Below are 15008 nucleotides of genomic sequence, written 5' to 3'. Positions count from 1 at the left end.
CTAGATATTACTCAATCAAGCTAATATTTCGCTTTGGAAATTAAAGCATAAATTCATGAATTTGATTAGTGTTCTTCTCTCTGCATTGATATTTAACCATTATATATTTATGCACACAGTGTCCCAAGATTTTTCCTTTTGTCTTTAATTTTTGGCAATGTATGTTTTACTTACTGCAATATTTGCTGAATTCATGAGGGCTATTGTTTTTCAGGAGAAAGCTAAGAGTTGTTGAACTCCCAGTGTATCTTACTGCTGCTTGTTTCCTTGTGAACGCTAAATGTTCCATGGAACTTCCTGTCCTTTATGGTACCTGATGTTCCTGAGACTGATGTTATGGGGTCAAGAGGTCAGGGCTCAGCACCATTTTACAGGTGCTCAGAAAGGCCAGGTGTTGCCTAAAGTCACACAGCTAGTGCAGAGCTGGGACTGGATTCTCAGCATTCTGACTTCAAGAATATTGTTGATTTTCACTTTTAAAAAACTTTTTTATTGAAAAATAGTTAATTTATAATATAAGTTTCAGGTGAACAGCACAGTGATTCAATGTTTTTAATTATACTCCATTTAAAGTTATAAAATATTTGCTATATTCCCTGTGCTGTCCAGTATATCCTGTAGCTTATTTAGTTTGTAACTCTTAGTCCCCTCTTCCATCTTGCTTTTCCCCTCCACTCTCTCCCCACTAGTAACCACTCATTTGATCTCTAGATCTGTGAATCTGCTTTTTAGTCATATTCACTAGTTTCTTGTATTTTTTAGATTACAAGCCTAAGTGATACCATAAAGCATTTGTCTTTTTCTGTCTGACTTCTGTCACTAAGCATAATACCGTATAGGCACAGGAGTGAACGGACTGTGTGCACATTCTTCACGAATGGAGTCTAGGTTTTGTACAGCCCTCCTGTAAGTCCCACTGGTTTTCAAACCAGCTAAGAGGTCTTCCTGCTGTCAGTCCCCAGGGTCAGTATGCGGTTCGAACTGCTCATTCCCCAGGGAGGGTCTCTGAGCCCATGATATCCCCCTCCTCTTCTATGTCCCCTCCTATGTGGGTGGGTCCTCAAGCTTATCGCTTCCCTTCCCTTCCTACCTGACTTCGTGTGGATCTTTCTTTATAGCCTTGCTTGTAGAAGAGTCTTTTTACCTGTTTCTAGTTGGTTTCAGGGAAGATTGCTCCACACATAGATGTATTTTTGCTGTATATGTAGGGGGTGGTGAGCTCAGCATCATCCCCTTCCATCATCTTGATCTCCTCCTGTCTGATTTCCACTGGTTTTTACCACCTCCCCTGGTTAGTAATTTTTAAAGCCACCAGATTAGTAATTTTTAAAGTGTGGCTTAAAGCAAACGTTTTTGTTTTTGTTTTTTTTTTGGCTTGCTATACTTTAACTTCGGGTCTCCCATTTGGGAGAACTTGTGAGTCAGTTGTTTCTTCATAGAAAGCAATACATATACCCCTTAGGATAGGCACAATTATGAAAGCCTCACAATCTTCCCCAGATTGGGTCAGTGCCACTTTGAGACATTCCTGGGTACAGCGGAGACAGAACTTAGGGAAGGCTGTTTATTCTTTGCTTTCTCTAGTATCAGTTCTGTTAGCTGCTCTTCTCGGAAACCTAAGTGTGAGCTCAGCTCTCTGGCATGGACCACACAGCACTTTGAAATGAGGAAGCTGTAAAGTAACAGGCAAGAGTTTGACTGGAAAATTGAAGAGTCTGTCTGCCTCAAAGGATTGTCCTTTGAGGTGAAATCCACAAACAAAGTCAGTCAACATGAAGAATCTGGAAACTCTCAGGACAAGCTGTTTCATTTTTCTACACCTTCCACAAGAAATAAGTGGAAAGCCTTCATGCAAAGTTCCAACATATGTGATCATGGGAGGGATTTGAAGTGTATTGAGCAGAGAAAATATTGCAGCTGTCAGCGGGGGCATTCACAGACCATCACTTTCATGTGGCTATGTCTTAGCTGTCAGCATTGAGAAAAGGAGTTGTGCGGGAATTGAGCTGGGAGAAGGGCGTCTGGCGTGGGTGCTGCCAAGAGTCAGTGACAATGAGGGAGACCAAGTGAGGAGAGTCACAGTTTTTCACTCAGGAAATGCAAAGTTTCTTTACCCTGATTTCTAATTTAAGAACTGTGTACCTGATAAATTGAGAACCTTTTTACTAAAGTGGTAATAGGTTTTTGATCTTTCATGTAATATTGACACATAATTCATATATTGATCTTAAATTATTTTTGTTGAATATGGGTTTTCATTAGTGTATATGGCCACCTTTTAAAAAATATTCAACAGATTCTGGGAGACACTTTCCCTGCTTTTTTGGATAAGGGAGCCTAGGGGACACAGACGAGTGAAACAGGATTCAAGAAAACTGGGGGTTAGACCAGAGAATTACGTTAAGGTGAAGGAGTTAAAATGAATCAAGTTAGGAGAAACCACTTACCTTCTAAAGGGCTTATTCCTTAGTTGAAAAATAGGAATCAGTTAGATTTGCCCCGAGAACAATGTGTATTTACAGAATTTTCACATCTACATAAAAAAGACTGGAAAGAACTCATCCAAAATGGCAGTATTTACCTCTGAGTGGTAGAATTATGTTGGCATTGTGTCTCCGTTCTGTTTTGTAAATTTAACACTCTCAAAAGTAGGAAGACGTGAAGAAATTTCTTTTCAAAAATGAAATCACAAAAAGCAACCAGAGACCTGGCTGTTTCCCAGTGTTCTTTTTTTTTTTTTTTTTTTCCCCTAGAGTTTGAAATATACATTTCCATCTAATCCACGTCTACTTTCAAATAACATTATGTCACTTCATGCATAATATGAGGGTAATGTGAGTACCTTATACTAATTTTAACAATTTTAATTCCTCCCTCCTTTCCCTTGTATCTTTGCTGTCATTATTTAATTTATACATGACCATACATAATCAAATACATTGCTGCTGTTATTATTTTTGAATAAACTGTTATCTTCAATTATTTAAGAATAAGAAAAAGAAAATTTTGGTTTCACCTTCACAAATTCTTTCTATGATGCTTTTCATTTCTTTATGTACATTGGAATTTCTGACTATATCATGCTCTTGATTTCTTTTTTTAACATTTTTTATTGATTTATAATCATTTTACAATGTTGTGTCAAATTCCAGTGTTCAGCACAATTTTTCAGTCATTCATGAACATATACACATTTCCCAGTGTTCTAATGGGAAATGATTAGGGAGTTATGCAGAACTGTCGAAGGGGCTGCACGGGATGAAAGGTTTTGATCTCTTCAGGATGTATTGTCGGGAATGGCTTTGCCGCGCTCCCAGCTCCGCAGCCCCTTTCCTCTGTGAAGGTTGAGCTCCAGGACTTTTGTCTCAAGTGGTGAGGGCCCAGCATGCAGCCAGGAGCCCCAGCAGTGGGCACTCACTCACAGAGCACCTTTTGGGTCTGAGGCTGACAATTGTCCCGCCTCTGATTGGGTAAGACGTTGGGCCTGTGGGCTGCCAGCTGCCTTAGCTACCCAAAGGAGGCGGTTCATTCATTCTTTTACTGTGGATTGTCAGCTGAATAAAACAGCCCACCACAGCCTCAGGGACAAAAGCTCTCCATTAAGATTACACTGCCAGGTTGGAGAATGGCCCTTTCAACTGTACAGCCTCAAATAGGAGCTGCACTCAGCTGACCACCTTTATGCAAATCTATCTTCTTTGTCCAAAGGCCCCTGTGACAGAGGCCAACTAACCCTTTCTGGGCAGATGGGTTTTGGGTGGGGCTGGGATGGAGATTGCCCAGGCTAGGTGTTTCTAGGAAGAAAAACAGATTGAAATGGTTTTGGAAAATGCTATTGCTAATAAATTAAGCTCTGACAGAAACTTCTTATGTTTTAAGATATTATTGATAAAGAACTAATTGTTCCTCAATTGGGACAGGTTGGAGTGGTATAGAGTTTGAGAGTGTGGATATTGTTGTCCTTTGACAAGATGCAAAATATATGACATCTTTATCTGTTGTTTCTGGTTCTCTCCCGGTTTCCTTCCTGATCCTGGGATTCCTTGTATTTTTCCGAGTGGAGAAGCTGCTCCCTCTGTGCTCTCCTCCTCACTGGCTTTGGCTCTCTTCTCTCTCCTTGCTGCTGCTCACACCCTCCATCCTTCTCATTGAATATTTCCAAGGTTTTACCTTCCCCTCCTCTGGTCACTCCCTTCAGGCACTCCAGTGATGAGTCGAATTTCAAATATTCTTTGTGCTTGTCCTGTGGAATAATGGACTCTCCATCCTAGAAGACATCTCCAAGTCATGTGTCCAACTGTCTCTCATGTCTACGTGGTCAAATTGATGATTCTTGTCAAATACAGGGTGGGTTTTCTTGCATGTTTCATTGATGCTTAAACACACAAGAGAATCCAAAGCTGGTAAATTTTCTCTCCAGACTCTTCCATAACTCAGCTCCCTTCAGTAAAGGACACTTTTGGCCTTACGACCTTCACTCACTTCAACCCAGTCACTGCTCCCAGGCCCTTAATGGTAGCATCACATCTGCCCTGTAATTCACTCTTTGTTTCTTCTCATTTTACTCTGCCTCCTTTGTGGCATGTCTGACATCCATCGTCTCTTGCAACTTTCTTCTTTTCCTTCGGCAACATCTACCTCCTAAACTCAGGCCTATCCTCGGCCTGTCTGTGTGCACTGGGGTGAATGTGCAGGGTCTTTTATTGGGCAAGGGGCTGTGAACACAAAGGGATAGGGGAACAGATTTTTAATTGGGTATAAGTGAAGTAAAGGGCTTTGATGTATGGCAAGGTAGTGGGATTTATGACTCCGATCAGGAGGAGATGTGGGCTCAGACAAGTCAGCCTGAGCTATGGTGAGGCTAGCCATTTGCCAGGGCTATCAGTTTTGCTAGGGCAAACACATGTCAGAAAAGGGTATACTTTATCTTCTGAAGAGGAGCAGGCAGATGCTTAAGGGCTGGAAGTTTGGGGGTCTCAGGGCCTCGGCAGTCACCAGTTGGCATCACACCAACGAGACCAGATTCTGGCCTTGTGCTCATTCTCCAGTGAGGGATACTGACAAGGGCTTGAATAGTGATCATACACCCTAGAAAGTGGCAAGTGCCCTGAGAGAGTAGTAGACAAAGGACTCAGGTAGGAGGAATCTGAGGAGAGAAACATGGAAAACCTTGAGAACAATGATATCTTTTTGGACACAGATTCATATATCCAGATCCCCTGATGCTTTCAGGCCTTGTAGGTGCTATGGAATATGTTTGCCAAACATCAGAAACAGGTTTTTATTTGGGGACCATGCTATTTGGCTTCAGCATTTGTACCATTCAGGTAGTACAAGGATTATGTGTCCCTCAGAGAAGGCAGGAATACTCCCTGCTTAATGCAAAGAAAGTCCATAATTACTTGTTAGAAGAAATTCATGAACATCAGCACCACTTCTATACCTATAAGCCAAGTAAAGGATTATAAGTAAAAGGTTTTTTTTTTTTTTTCTAGTTGCATGAAAAGTAGAGTTTGTATTGTGGCAAATCTTAACATCATCTTTAGAGCTTGTATCAAGGCGACTGGACAAGATAGCATCAGAAAGCTCAGTGCCTTTGGCCAAGTAGGCTGTCATTGTGACTGAAGGAGGCTGAAATTGGGTGGGGCTGGGAACTAAGGAAATTTGACTTCATACAGAAGCTAGCGTCAGTTTAAGAACATTTTTGGATGAAGAGCAATCCCAGTTTCTCAATTCTAACCTGGGAAGTCTTGGTAGTTGAAAAGGATTCTCTTAATCTTTGCTTTAAATGTGCAGTTACATCATTATTGACTTCCCTTGTGTTGCTAGAGAGGCTATTTTTGATCAAGAAACATCTCTTTCTTCCAAGGTCAGCTGGATAGACTCTCCAGTGTTCACAGACAGCACTCAATCAGTTTCTTCAATTCTTGTTCTTAGGTAAGAAAATGCCTTTTATCTTTTAGATTTTTCTTTTATACTTAACTTTTATATTTTACTCCGTGCTTGTAATCTAATGAAAGTAAGAGTCCTCTGTGTTTTGAAACAATTAAACATGTGAAATTGTTTAGCACAAATAATAAAAATATCTGTTAGAGATGTCATTGATTTTTACCAGCTACAGATTTAAAATGCAAATCATATTTTATTCTAATTAGACACTTTAAATGCACCTCTCTACCCATTTCCCTGAAATAACTATAAAATCAAGTGAAGGAAAGAAAAGATGTCTTGCTTTTAATAAATGGAGATTTTCCATCAATGACAGATGTGTGTGTGTATGTGTGTGTGCGTGTGCACATATGAACTAATTGTAGAACAAATGCAAACAGAGCTGAACTTTAATGCTAATTTTTTGCATCTAATTTTGTATTTATGTAGGTTTACATATGCTCATAAAGTATCATAAATGAAAAATCAACCTACACATTTCCTTTAAACTGTGATGTATAAAATAAAGCATGGCATATATTTATTGCAATAAATGTAATTTGGTGTTTAGGTTCTCTGGGAACGTTGATACTTCTATAATGAAAATGTGAACGGATATGAAAATGGGTTTATAAATCTTAGGATGTAACAGTTTTACTCATTCTCACCCATTTCTTTCAAAGGGGGCATTTTCCCAAATATGTAACTGGTCAGTTCCATAACTATATTTTCAAAAATTGCATGGACTAGATGTCTCTCATGTCAAGTTGCTCATTTTATAGAAGTATCTCAACAAATGCATGGATTCTCCTTGTGCACCCTTGAAATGCCATACTGGGAATATTTCCTTAGTATAGGAAACCCAATGTGCTGGTACACCTGGTGAACAGATTTTACCCTGTTTTGGCTTCAAAGTTACTTAGATGTCAGAGACTAAGGGCATATTAATTTATGGTTTCTACTATTTGCAAAAAGGAGAACATTATCTTACATAGATGATTCTGAGAGAGAAACATATGTAATGCACAATCATTGCGATTGCTCTTTTTCAAATTGGAAGAAAGTCTTTCCTATTTTTTTAAATTTCAGCTTTATTGAAACTTGACTGACATATAAAAAATATGGAATGCTTTACAAATTTGCACGTCATCCTTGCAAAGTGCCATGCTAATCTCCGTATCATTCAAATTTTAGAATAGCACTGAAGCAAGCACTCTTTGCAATAATTCTTAAAAAGAAAAGTTTATGTTAGAGTCCCTTATCCATAGAGTTGTGTCCAACTTAATGGGCAGGCTCTGCTGAAGACTTAGGGGTGCACCTGGGACTGAAACCTGTAAGCCAGTTAAAAGTGACGTACATAGTTTCCTCATTCATCTTTCCCTGGATCCTTTATAAACTTTGGGAGGATCCTAGACTGGGGATTTTTATCCCCTAGACTCTGTATTTTTATCCCAGAGCTCATTGAATATTGATTGTTAGGTTTTCAAATTTTCCTTTCTGTCATTCTTAAGTTTAAATGCATTTGGCCATTGAAAGTGCTTGAGGAAGGGAGGTAAAGCAAAACAGAGACACATTCCCAGTGATCCTAAACCTATGAAAAGCCTTGAGATGTCTTTTTTTTTCCCTGACCAGAAGGCTTTAATGTGAGTTCTACTATTTTTTTTAAGAAATAAAGATTTTTAATATCACATAAACATAAAATAAAAAAAATAAATCCCCAGACTCATAGTAAGATACTAAAAGTTATCATGTACAATATGACAAAATATAATTATAGATTAATTTGATCTGTGGACATTAATTTAAAAACCTGAAATACTGCATTAGCAAATTGAATCCAGCAATTCAAAAGGATAATATAACCAAGCTGGATTTATCCTAGGAATACAAAGTTGATTTTAACATTCCTGAGATGTCTTGTAATCAAGAAATCTGCTTCACTGTATTTAACTCAAAATTTTCCAAATGTAACCAACCAAGGAACACTTTACTTTTATTTTTGCTGCATACTTCTAACCCCCTTTGATGTTAATGTCCTGCAGGAGCAATGACCTTTAGGAAAGTCTGGGCTACTTGTATTAGGCATTTCATATACGTAAGCAATGGCATCTGGCCTTGGTATTGCGGGACTCCCCAAGAACTCCTCATTTCTGAGCAAGAAGAATAGTGGCAGTAAACTGCAACTCTTAGCACAACTGGCTGTGAATGTTTGCATTGATTTAGGCTCCAGCAGGTTTGGAGGTAGCAAAAACTGCTGGAGTATCTCCAGTCAGTTCAGAAACTGCCCTTCTAGGCTTAGCACTTTCTTTCTGCAGAGACAAGGACAGACAACAACCCCAACTGTGCAAACCAAGAATAAGATTTTTTTAAAATTCTTTTTTTAAAAATTGAAGTGTAGTCAGTTACATTGTCTCAATTTCTGGTATACAGCATCATGTCCCAGTCATACCTATTTGGGAGTTCGAGATTTGCAAATATTAACTACTATATATAAAAGTAGATAAAAAATAAATTTATTCTGTGTAGCACAGGGAACTATATTTAATATCTTGTAATAACCTTTAATGATAAAGAATGTGAAAACAAATATATGTATGTATATGTATGGCTGAGAATGAGATTTGTTGACACAGTCCCCTCTGTTCTTAGTTGCTGCTGCACAGGCATGATATTCACCAGAGCTTTCTCCTCTCTCCCTCTCCACTGAGTGGTGTTGAGAGGATGGACCTTGGTTACTGAGTCCAGGTCTTTGAAGAGGAGGTTTGGGGGACCAGCATCACACCTGTGGCAAACAAACAGACTCCTCCTCTTCCAATGAAACTGGGAGGATGTGTTGCTTCAGAGAAGATTTAAAGAATAGAATTTTAGAATACGTTACTTGATTTTTTTTAAAGAATCATTTGCTGAGCCACAGACCAAATCTAATTCCATATTTATGAGAACCCATCTTTTTCCACTTTAGAAAAATGAGTTTGCCTATAGTTTGACAAATTAACTTTTCTTTAAAGAAACAGTAAAAAGTAATTTTCCCACACTGCAAAATTTTGAAATGCTTGGCTTCAAGTTTCAGTGAGTTTTCTTTTCAATGAATATTACTGGAATTCTGTTTAATTCACAATTTTTAAAACTCAGCATCTGTTTATATTGCATATAATGTAGAACTAACGTGGACGATTTCATACCAAATGTTTATCTTATGAGCCAGTAAAAGCAAATTAAAAGTAAAATAAAAAACTTGAAAGTTGTTTTATTTAGTTGTAGTGTATCTTGGTCATTTTTATAAAATCTTTGAATTAGGTAAGGGACTAGAATAACCTTTAGCTTCTATAAATTCTAATGTAATGTGCAATGAAGTTTTACCTCTATATAAGTAATAATGGAAGAGTTTTTAAAGTGTTATGCAGATCTATAGGATCCAAGTCAAAGGATAAGTTATTACTCAGCTTTTGTAAAGAGCAGAGGAATAACTCTGTAGGAAACCTAAAAGCCCTAGACATTTTAGGGAAGGAGGCATATAGAAATTGACATGAAAGTAGCATAGGGTAATCTTTTTTTTTCTTGTAGATAGTGAATAACTGGGTTTTTTATTGAAGTATGGTTGATTTATAATGTATTAATTTCTGGTATACAGTATAGTGATTCATTTTTACATATATAGGTATATATATATAAATATATATATATTTTTTCCTTATTTTTCATTACAGGCTGTTACAAGGTACTGAATATAGTTCACTGTGCCATACAGTAGGACCTTGTTGTTTATCTATTTTATACATAGTGTGTATCTGCAAATCCCAAACTCCCAATTTATCCCTTCCTTCCCCATTTCCCCCCTGGCATGAGGATAATCTTGATTTAACTCTAGTTATTTATGTAACCATTTACAAATTCTAATGCTTTAACCAATATTAAAGCATGATGACTTTATTTATTCATTTATTCACTCATTCAAAAACAATTTGGGGGCAAAAGTAAGTATAGGAGTTTCAGGGGAGGTGGGCAGGCAAGGAAGAGCTTCTCGATGGTCAAACTCAGTTTAGGAGCAGAATGGACCCTGGCAGCCCGGAGTGGTTCCCAGAAGTCCCTGCATATGGTCCAGCGTCTCCCTATGGGCCCCTGACCTGAGGACCATTTCTGGAGAGCCTGGAAGCTGAGTCATGCAGCATGCTCATGTGCAGTTTGGACTATGCACACCAGCCTTCAGGCATTCTGGACCTCTAGATCTGTGTAGACAGGGGCCACCCATGGCCAGCATGCTATCTTCTTGGGGTCAGCCATTCCTTCCACAGAAAAAAAAAAGCTTCTCTTCTCCTGGAATTTTGGAGGCTGTATTTAAGTGCTACAATTATTTTTATTGTTAGACAACATTATGCACATTGGTTTTGCTCAATGGATTGAAATTGAAGTTCTATTGAAATATAATAGATCAATATAGTTTTTCTTTGATAATGGTTTGCTCTCCCCTCCTCTGTAGCTGTTTCAGGTGTACTTTCTCTGTGGTTCTAACAGTGACAGACTGAGCTTTCCATTAGTCATGGGACCCTGAGCTTCACTGTGGCAGAGTTCAGGGGGTTGCATTTAAGAAAAGGCATAATTACTTTAGCCCAGGTGCTCCCTTGCTACCTAGAACATCTGATTCCAGCTTCTGTGCCTCTGTCTATTCCTGTGTTCCCTCTGTGCTTCTGTCTTTATTCCCTCCTCTCAGCTTTCAGAGTACTCTAAATGAATTTAACTCTCATCACTTTTGACCTTGTAGTTAGTTAATTATCTATTTACTAGTCTGATTTCTCAAAAGACATTCCATATCAACTTCATTTCTTTATCCCCCAGAGTCTGCCATAGAGGCCACACTTAGAAAATGTCTATCAAATGTCAAATGAATAAATAGGGTTTAACTACACCCAACTCTTTGGGAAAGATGTGTTATCTGATGAGGGGAAGTTTACCTTTCCTCTAAAATTGAGTATCTACTTTTTACTTAAGAGCTGTCTGGTAAGAGAGCCAGAATATTAGGAGGTAGAATTTTCTTTAATATGTTTTCTTTATTCTGTTCCTTACAGATGAACTATCAGTTATACTTTCTGAGTTTCTTGTTCTTCATTTTTGGTAAATTCTCAGGTTGATTTCTTTGGAGACGAATTAATACTGGAACATGGGGACTAAATTATGAAAAAGGGGAGAGGAATAGAATAGGGTAGAGGAAGCAAGTGTCATTGACTAAGCTTGGAAAGAGAGGCAATGCACAGCCAGCTCAGTTTTGCACAGTATTAGTGAGTAGCTGAAATAGGACATAGTTGTAATGTATCAAGGGTGGACAGGGACATTTTTCTGTTTAAATATCTGACTCTAGGAGACCTTAGAAACTATTCTCAACAACTCACCCTTGGATCTTGAATGAGTCTAAGGGTCTTAGCCTTGGCTTGATGCCATGGTCCACTAGGATAATGACAGCAACAAACACCCAAAGGGATTCTGGGAGACCTCTTGGGTGGGAAGAGGTGGAGCAGGGGCTTGAAACCCATAATCTCCAACTACTGGAGAAAGGAGAGAGGTGAGAAGGAATCGATGGAATGCACTTCAAGATTCTTACCACCTACAAAGCCCGAGTGCCGCTGTGCTTCAGCCTTGATGCTGCCTAGAGCCTGGAAGTACACTGGACTGTCATTCTTTGCTATAGACCAGAGATTCTCAAATACTCAAATCTTATGTCTCACAAATCACTGTCAAGGGACCTGGCTCTCACCAGGATAGAAACCAAACTCCTCTGTTTTTCAGCAAAGGGCACTGATGTGTTTAGATAATTTGTCAGCATATTTATGATTTTGGGTGAGTTTCAAGGACATTGTCAATTGCAGAAAGGTTATTGGACATAAATGGGATTGCTACAGAACTTCAAAGTAATTTGTTGATGAGCCAGTTAACCAGAATTGGAAGAAACATGAGCTGTTCATGCTTATTCTTGGTTAGTTGGAAGGTCATAGATGGAGAATGGAGGGGAGGGTGCAAGGAGGGTAGGTGGGAGATGACACATGACATTTGCAGATGGGTAAAGAGTTGAAAAAGGGCCAGTGCTGTCATGGAGAGACAGCACACTAGTGAGTGAATGATCAGATGCTGCCACTCTCAGGGTGGCCCTGAAAAATTTAGCTAATCTCTCTGGACCCCACTTTCCTCATATATAAAATGGGGATGATAATAGAACCTGGGATGTAGTGAGTGCTTAATAAATGTCATCTCATATTATTTCTATGTTTAACTTTTCTGAAAACTGTTCTATCTTTCTACTATTTTAAAGCTAAATTCAGTAAATATGATTGAATCTGAGCCCTATCCCAAGGGAAGTTTATTGCTTAAATACAAGAATAACATAATGAGAATCTATAAGGAACTCTTATAGCAAGGGGCTTGAAGACAGATTCCTAACAAGTCCCACCCTAGTTTCTTTGTGATTTCTTTTAGGATTGGGACATATGAAAGCATCATAACTTGAAAAGCTAAGGTACTGCATTTGTTCCCAATGCGTTTCAGGAGTGCCTGCATGTGCCAGGCTTGACAATTCTGAGCATGGGAATCCAGAGATGAGGATGACATTGTCTCTGCTCCTGTATAGCTCACCATCCATAAGGGAAGGCATTTAAAGCATCAATTTTAACCCCTCAATTAAAAAGGCTTTCATCAAGTTAAAACAGTGTTAATTCCAAAAGGTACATAGAACTGGAAAATACTGCAGACTTTTCAACTGAATTACCTTTTGACCACCATCATCTATTTCCTCCGCTCCCAATCATCTCTTCCCCTGTGCCCATCCTCTGGCAACCACCAGTCTGCTTTCTGTTTCTATGAGGTTTGTTTGTTTGTTTTTAGATTCCACATATGAGTGAGATCATGTAGTATTTGTTTTTCTGCCTGGCTTATTTCACTTAGCATGATGCCTTCAAGATCCATCCATGTTGTTGCACATAGCAGAATTTCCTTCTGATTTATGACTGAATAGTATTCCATGCGGAAAGTGAGAGGAATAGCCCCTTTCACACAGAGCTGTTTTTTTTTTTTTCAGGTAAATTTTTTTTAACATTTTTTAATTGAGTTATAGTCATTTTACAAGGTTGTGTCAAATTCCAGTGTAGAGCACAGTTTTTCAGTTATACACGAATATGCATATATTCATTGTCACATTTTTTTCTCTGTGAACTAACATAAGATCTTGTGTATATTTCCCTGTGCTATACAGTATAATCTTGTTTATCTATTCTACAATTTTGAAATTCCTCTATCCCTTCCCACCCTCCACTCCCCTGGCAACCACAAGTTTGTATTCTATGTCTATGAGTCTATTTCTGTTTTGTATCTATGCTTTGTTTTTTTGTTTTTGTTTTTGTCTTTTAGATTCCACATATGAGTGATCTCATATGGTATTTTTCTTTGTCTTTCTGGCTTACTTCACTTAGAATGACATTTTCCAGGAGCATCCATGTTGCTGCAAATGGCGTTATGTTGTCGGTTTTTATGGCTGAAGAGTATTCCATTGTATAAATATACCACTTCTTCTTTATCCGGTCATCTGTTGATGGACATTTAGGCTGCTTCCATGTCTTGGCTATTGTAAATAGTGCTGCTATGAACATTCACACAGGGTGTTTTGAGGATTAAATGATGGTTTGTGAAATACTCAACCCTAGCTATGTATGTAGTAAACTCCATAAATGTTGCCCTATGTCCTTAAACTCTCCCAACCGAACTCCTTGGGTCTTCTAGCCCAGTGCTTCTCAAAGGTTACTGTGCATAGGCATTACCTGCAGATTTGGCACCATGATTATTCTGATTTAGCAGGTCAGGGGCAGCTTGTGAGTGTGATTTCAAGTAGGACCAATCCTGCTGAGCTGAGGGCCACATTTTAAATAGCAGAAGTCTAATGGGCATCCTTCATTTCAGCCTCAACTTCTTTCTAGCCATCTAATCCACCCCAGGGTGATATTTATAAGTTATCAATATCAATTATATCATTTTAAAATATCAGTTCAAGTCACAGCACTTCCAAGTGTCCTCATGAGGCACTTGGTAGATCAGGCTGACGGTTCTCCTCAGATTGATATTCAGGCCTTGGCTTCTGGCCCCAACCTACCTTCCTGAGTATTCTTTTTTTTCTTAATTAAAAAAAATAATTTTAATTTTTAAACTTATTTTTTAATTGAAGTAGAGTTGTTAGTTCCTGGTGTACAGCATAGTGACTCAGTTATACATATATATTCTTTTTCATATTCTTTTTTATTATAGGTTATTACAGGCTATTGAGTATTCTTGATTTCACTCACACTGTGCTGCTTGCTGGCAAGGCCTTGCACTTTTGTTTTGTTTGCATTCTTTTATTGGGGTAGTAAAAGATACATAACATCAAAGTTACCATTTGAACTATATTTTTAAGTGTACAACTGAGCAGCATTAAGTACATTCACGCTACTATGCAACCATTACTGCTTTCCATTTCCAGGAGTTTCTCATCATCCCAAACTGAAACTCTGTCCCTATTGAACAATATATGCTCATTTCCCCTGCCCCCAGTCCCTGGTAACCACTATTCTACTTTCTGTCTCTTATCACACTTTGTACTAGTGTTTTGTGTGGCTTTACTCTAGTAAGGCACTAGTGTAGGCATTCTGATGTCCATTATGTCAGTGACTCTCCACAAGAGCCCTGCAAAATGGTACTGTTATTATTCTCATTTTACAGATGAGGACATTGAGGCTCAGAAAGGCCCAAGTTCACATGCTAGGGAGCAGTAAGGACCGTCTGATGTAATCATACCATGAGGCCTCCCTTTGGTGCCCTTAGTCAGGCTCTATTTTCTGCCTATGATGTTCTTGCCGTCTGCCGTTTGAAGCCTTTTGTGTCCACTACACAGTTCTCTCTGATATTGCTGTTTGTGAAGCTTCTAGTCTATCAGTGATTACTCCCTTGCCTTGGATTTATGTAGATGTCAGTCTTACCCTAAGTCTCTGAGCTGCCAAGGTAGAGTGGGAACAGGGATTGAATGAATTGCTGAAATTTCAGAACTGGCAAGACCATGGGACGGTTTTATA

General features: G+C 38.6%; 1 protein-coding gene and 1 pseudogene across 1 annotated transcript in view; one reads left to right on the top strand and one right to left on the bottom strand.

The window, feature by feature from the left end:
• PASD1 (PAS domain containing repressor 1) overlaps positions 1 to 15008 on the top strand; it is a 94702-nt gene that overhangs the window by 4362 nt on the left and 75332 nt on the right. The gene's annotated exons all lie outside the window — the stretch shown is intronic.
• LOC116151069 (U6 spliceosomal RNA) lies at positions 7044 to 7141 on the bottom strand (annotated as a pseudogene).

Source organism: Camelus dromedarius, chromosome X (genome assembly GCF_036321535.1).
Source record: "Camelus dromedarius isolate mCamDro1 chromosome X, mCamDro1.pat, whole genome shotgun sequence".
In the NCBI taxonomy this organism is placed as follows: Eukaryota; Metazoa; Chordata; class Mammalia; order Artiodactyla; family Camelidae; genus Camelus; species Camelus dromedarius.
Note: the sequence above shows the minus strand (reverse complement) of the source record. Positions and strands in the feature narration are given on the sequence as shown.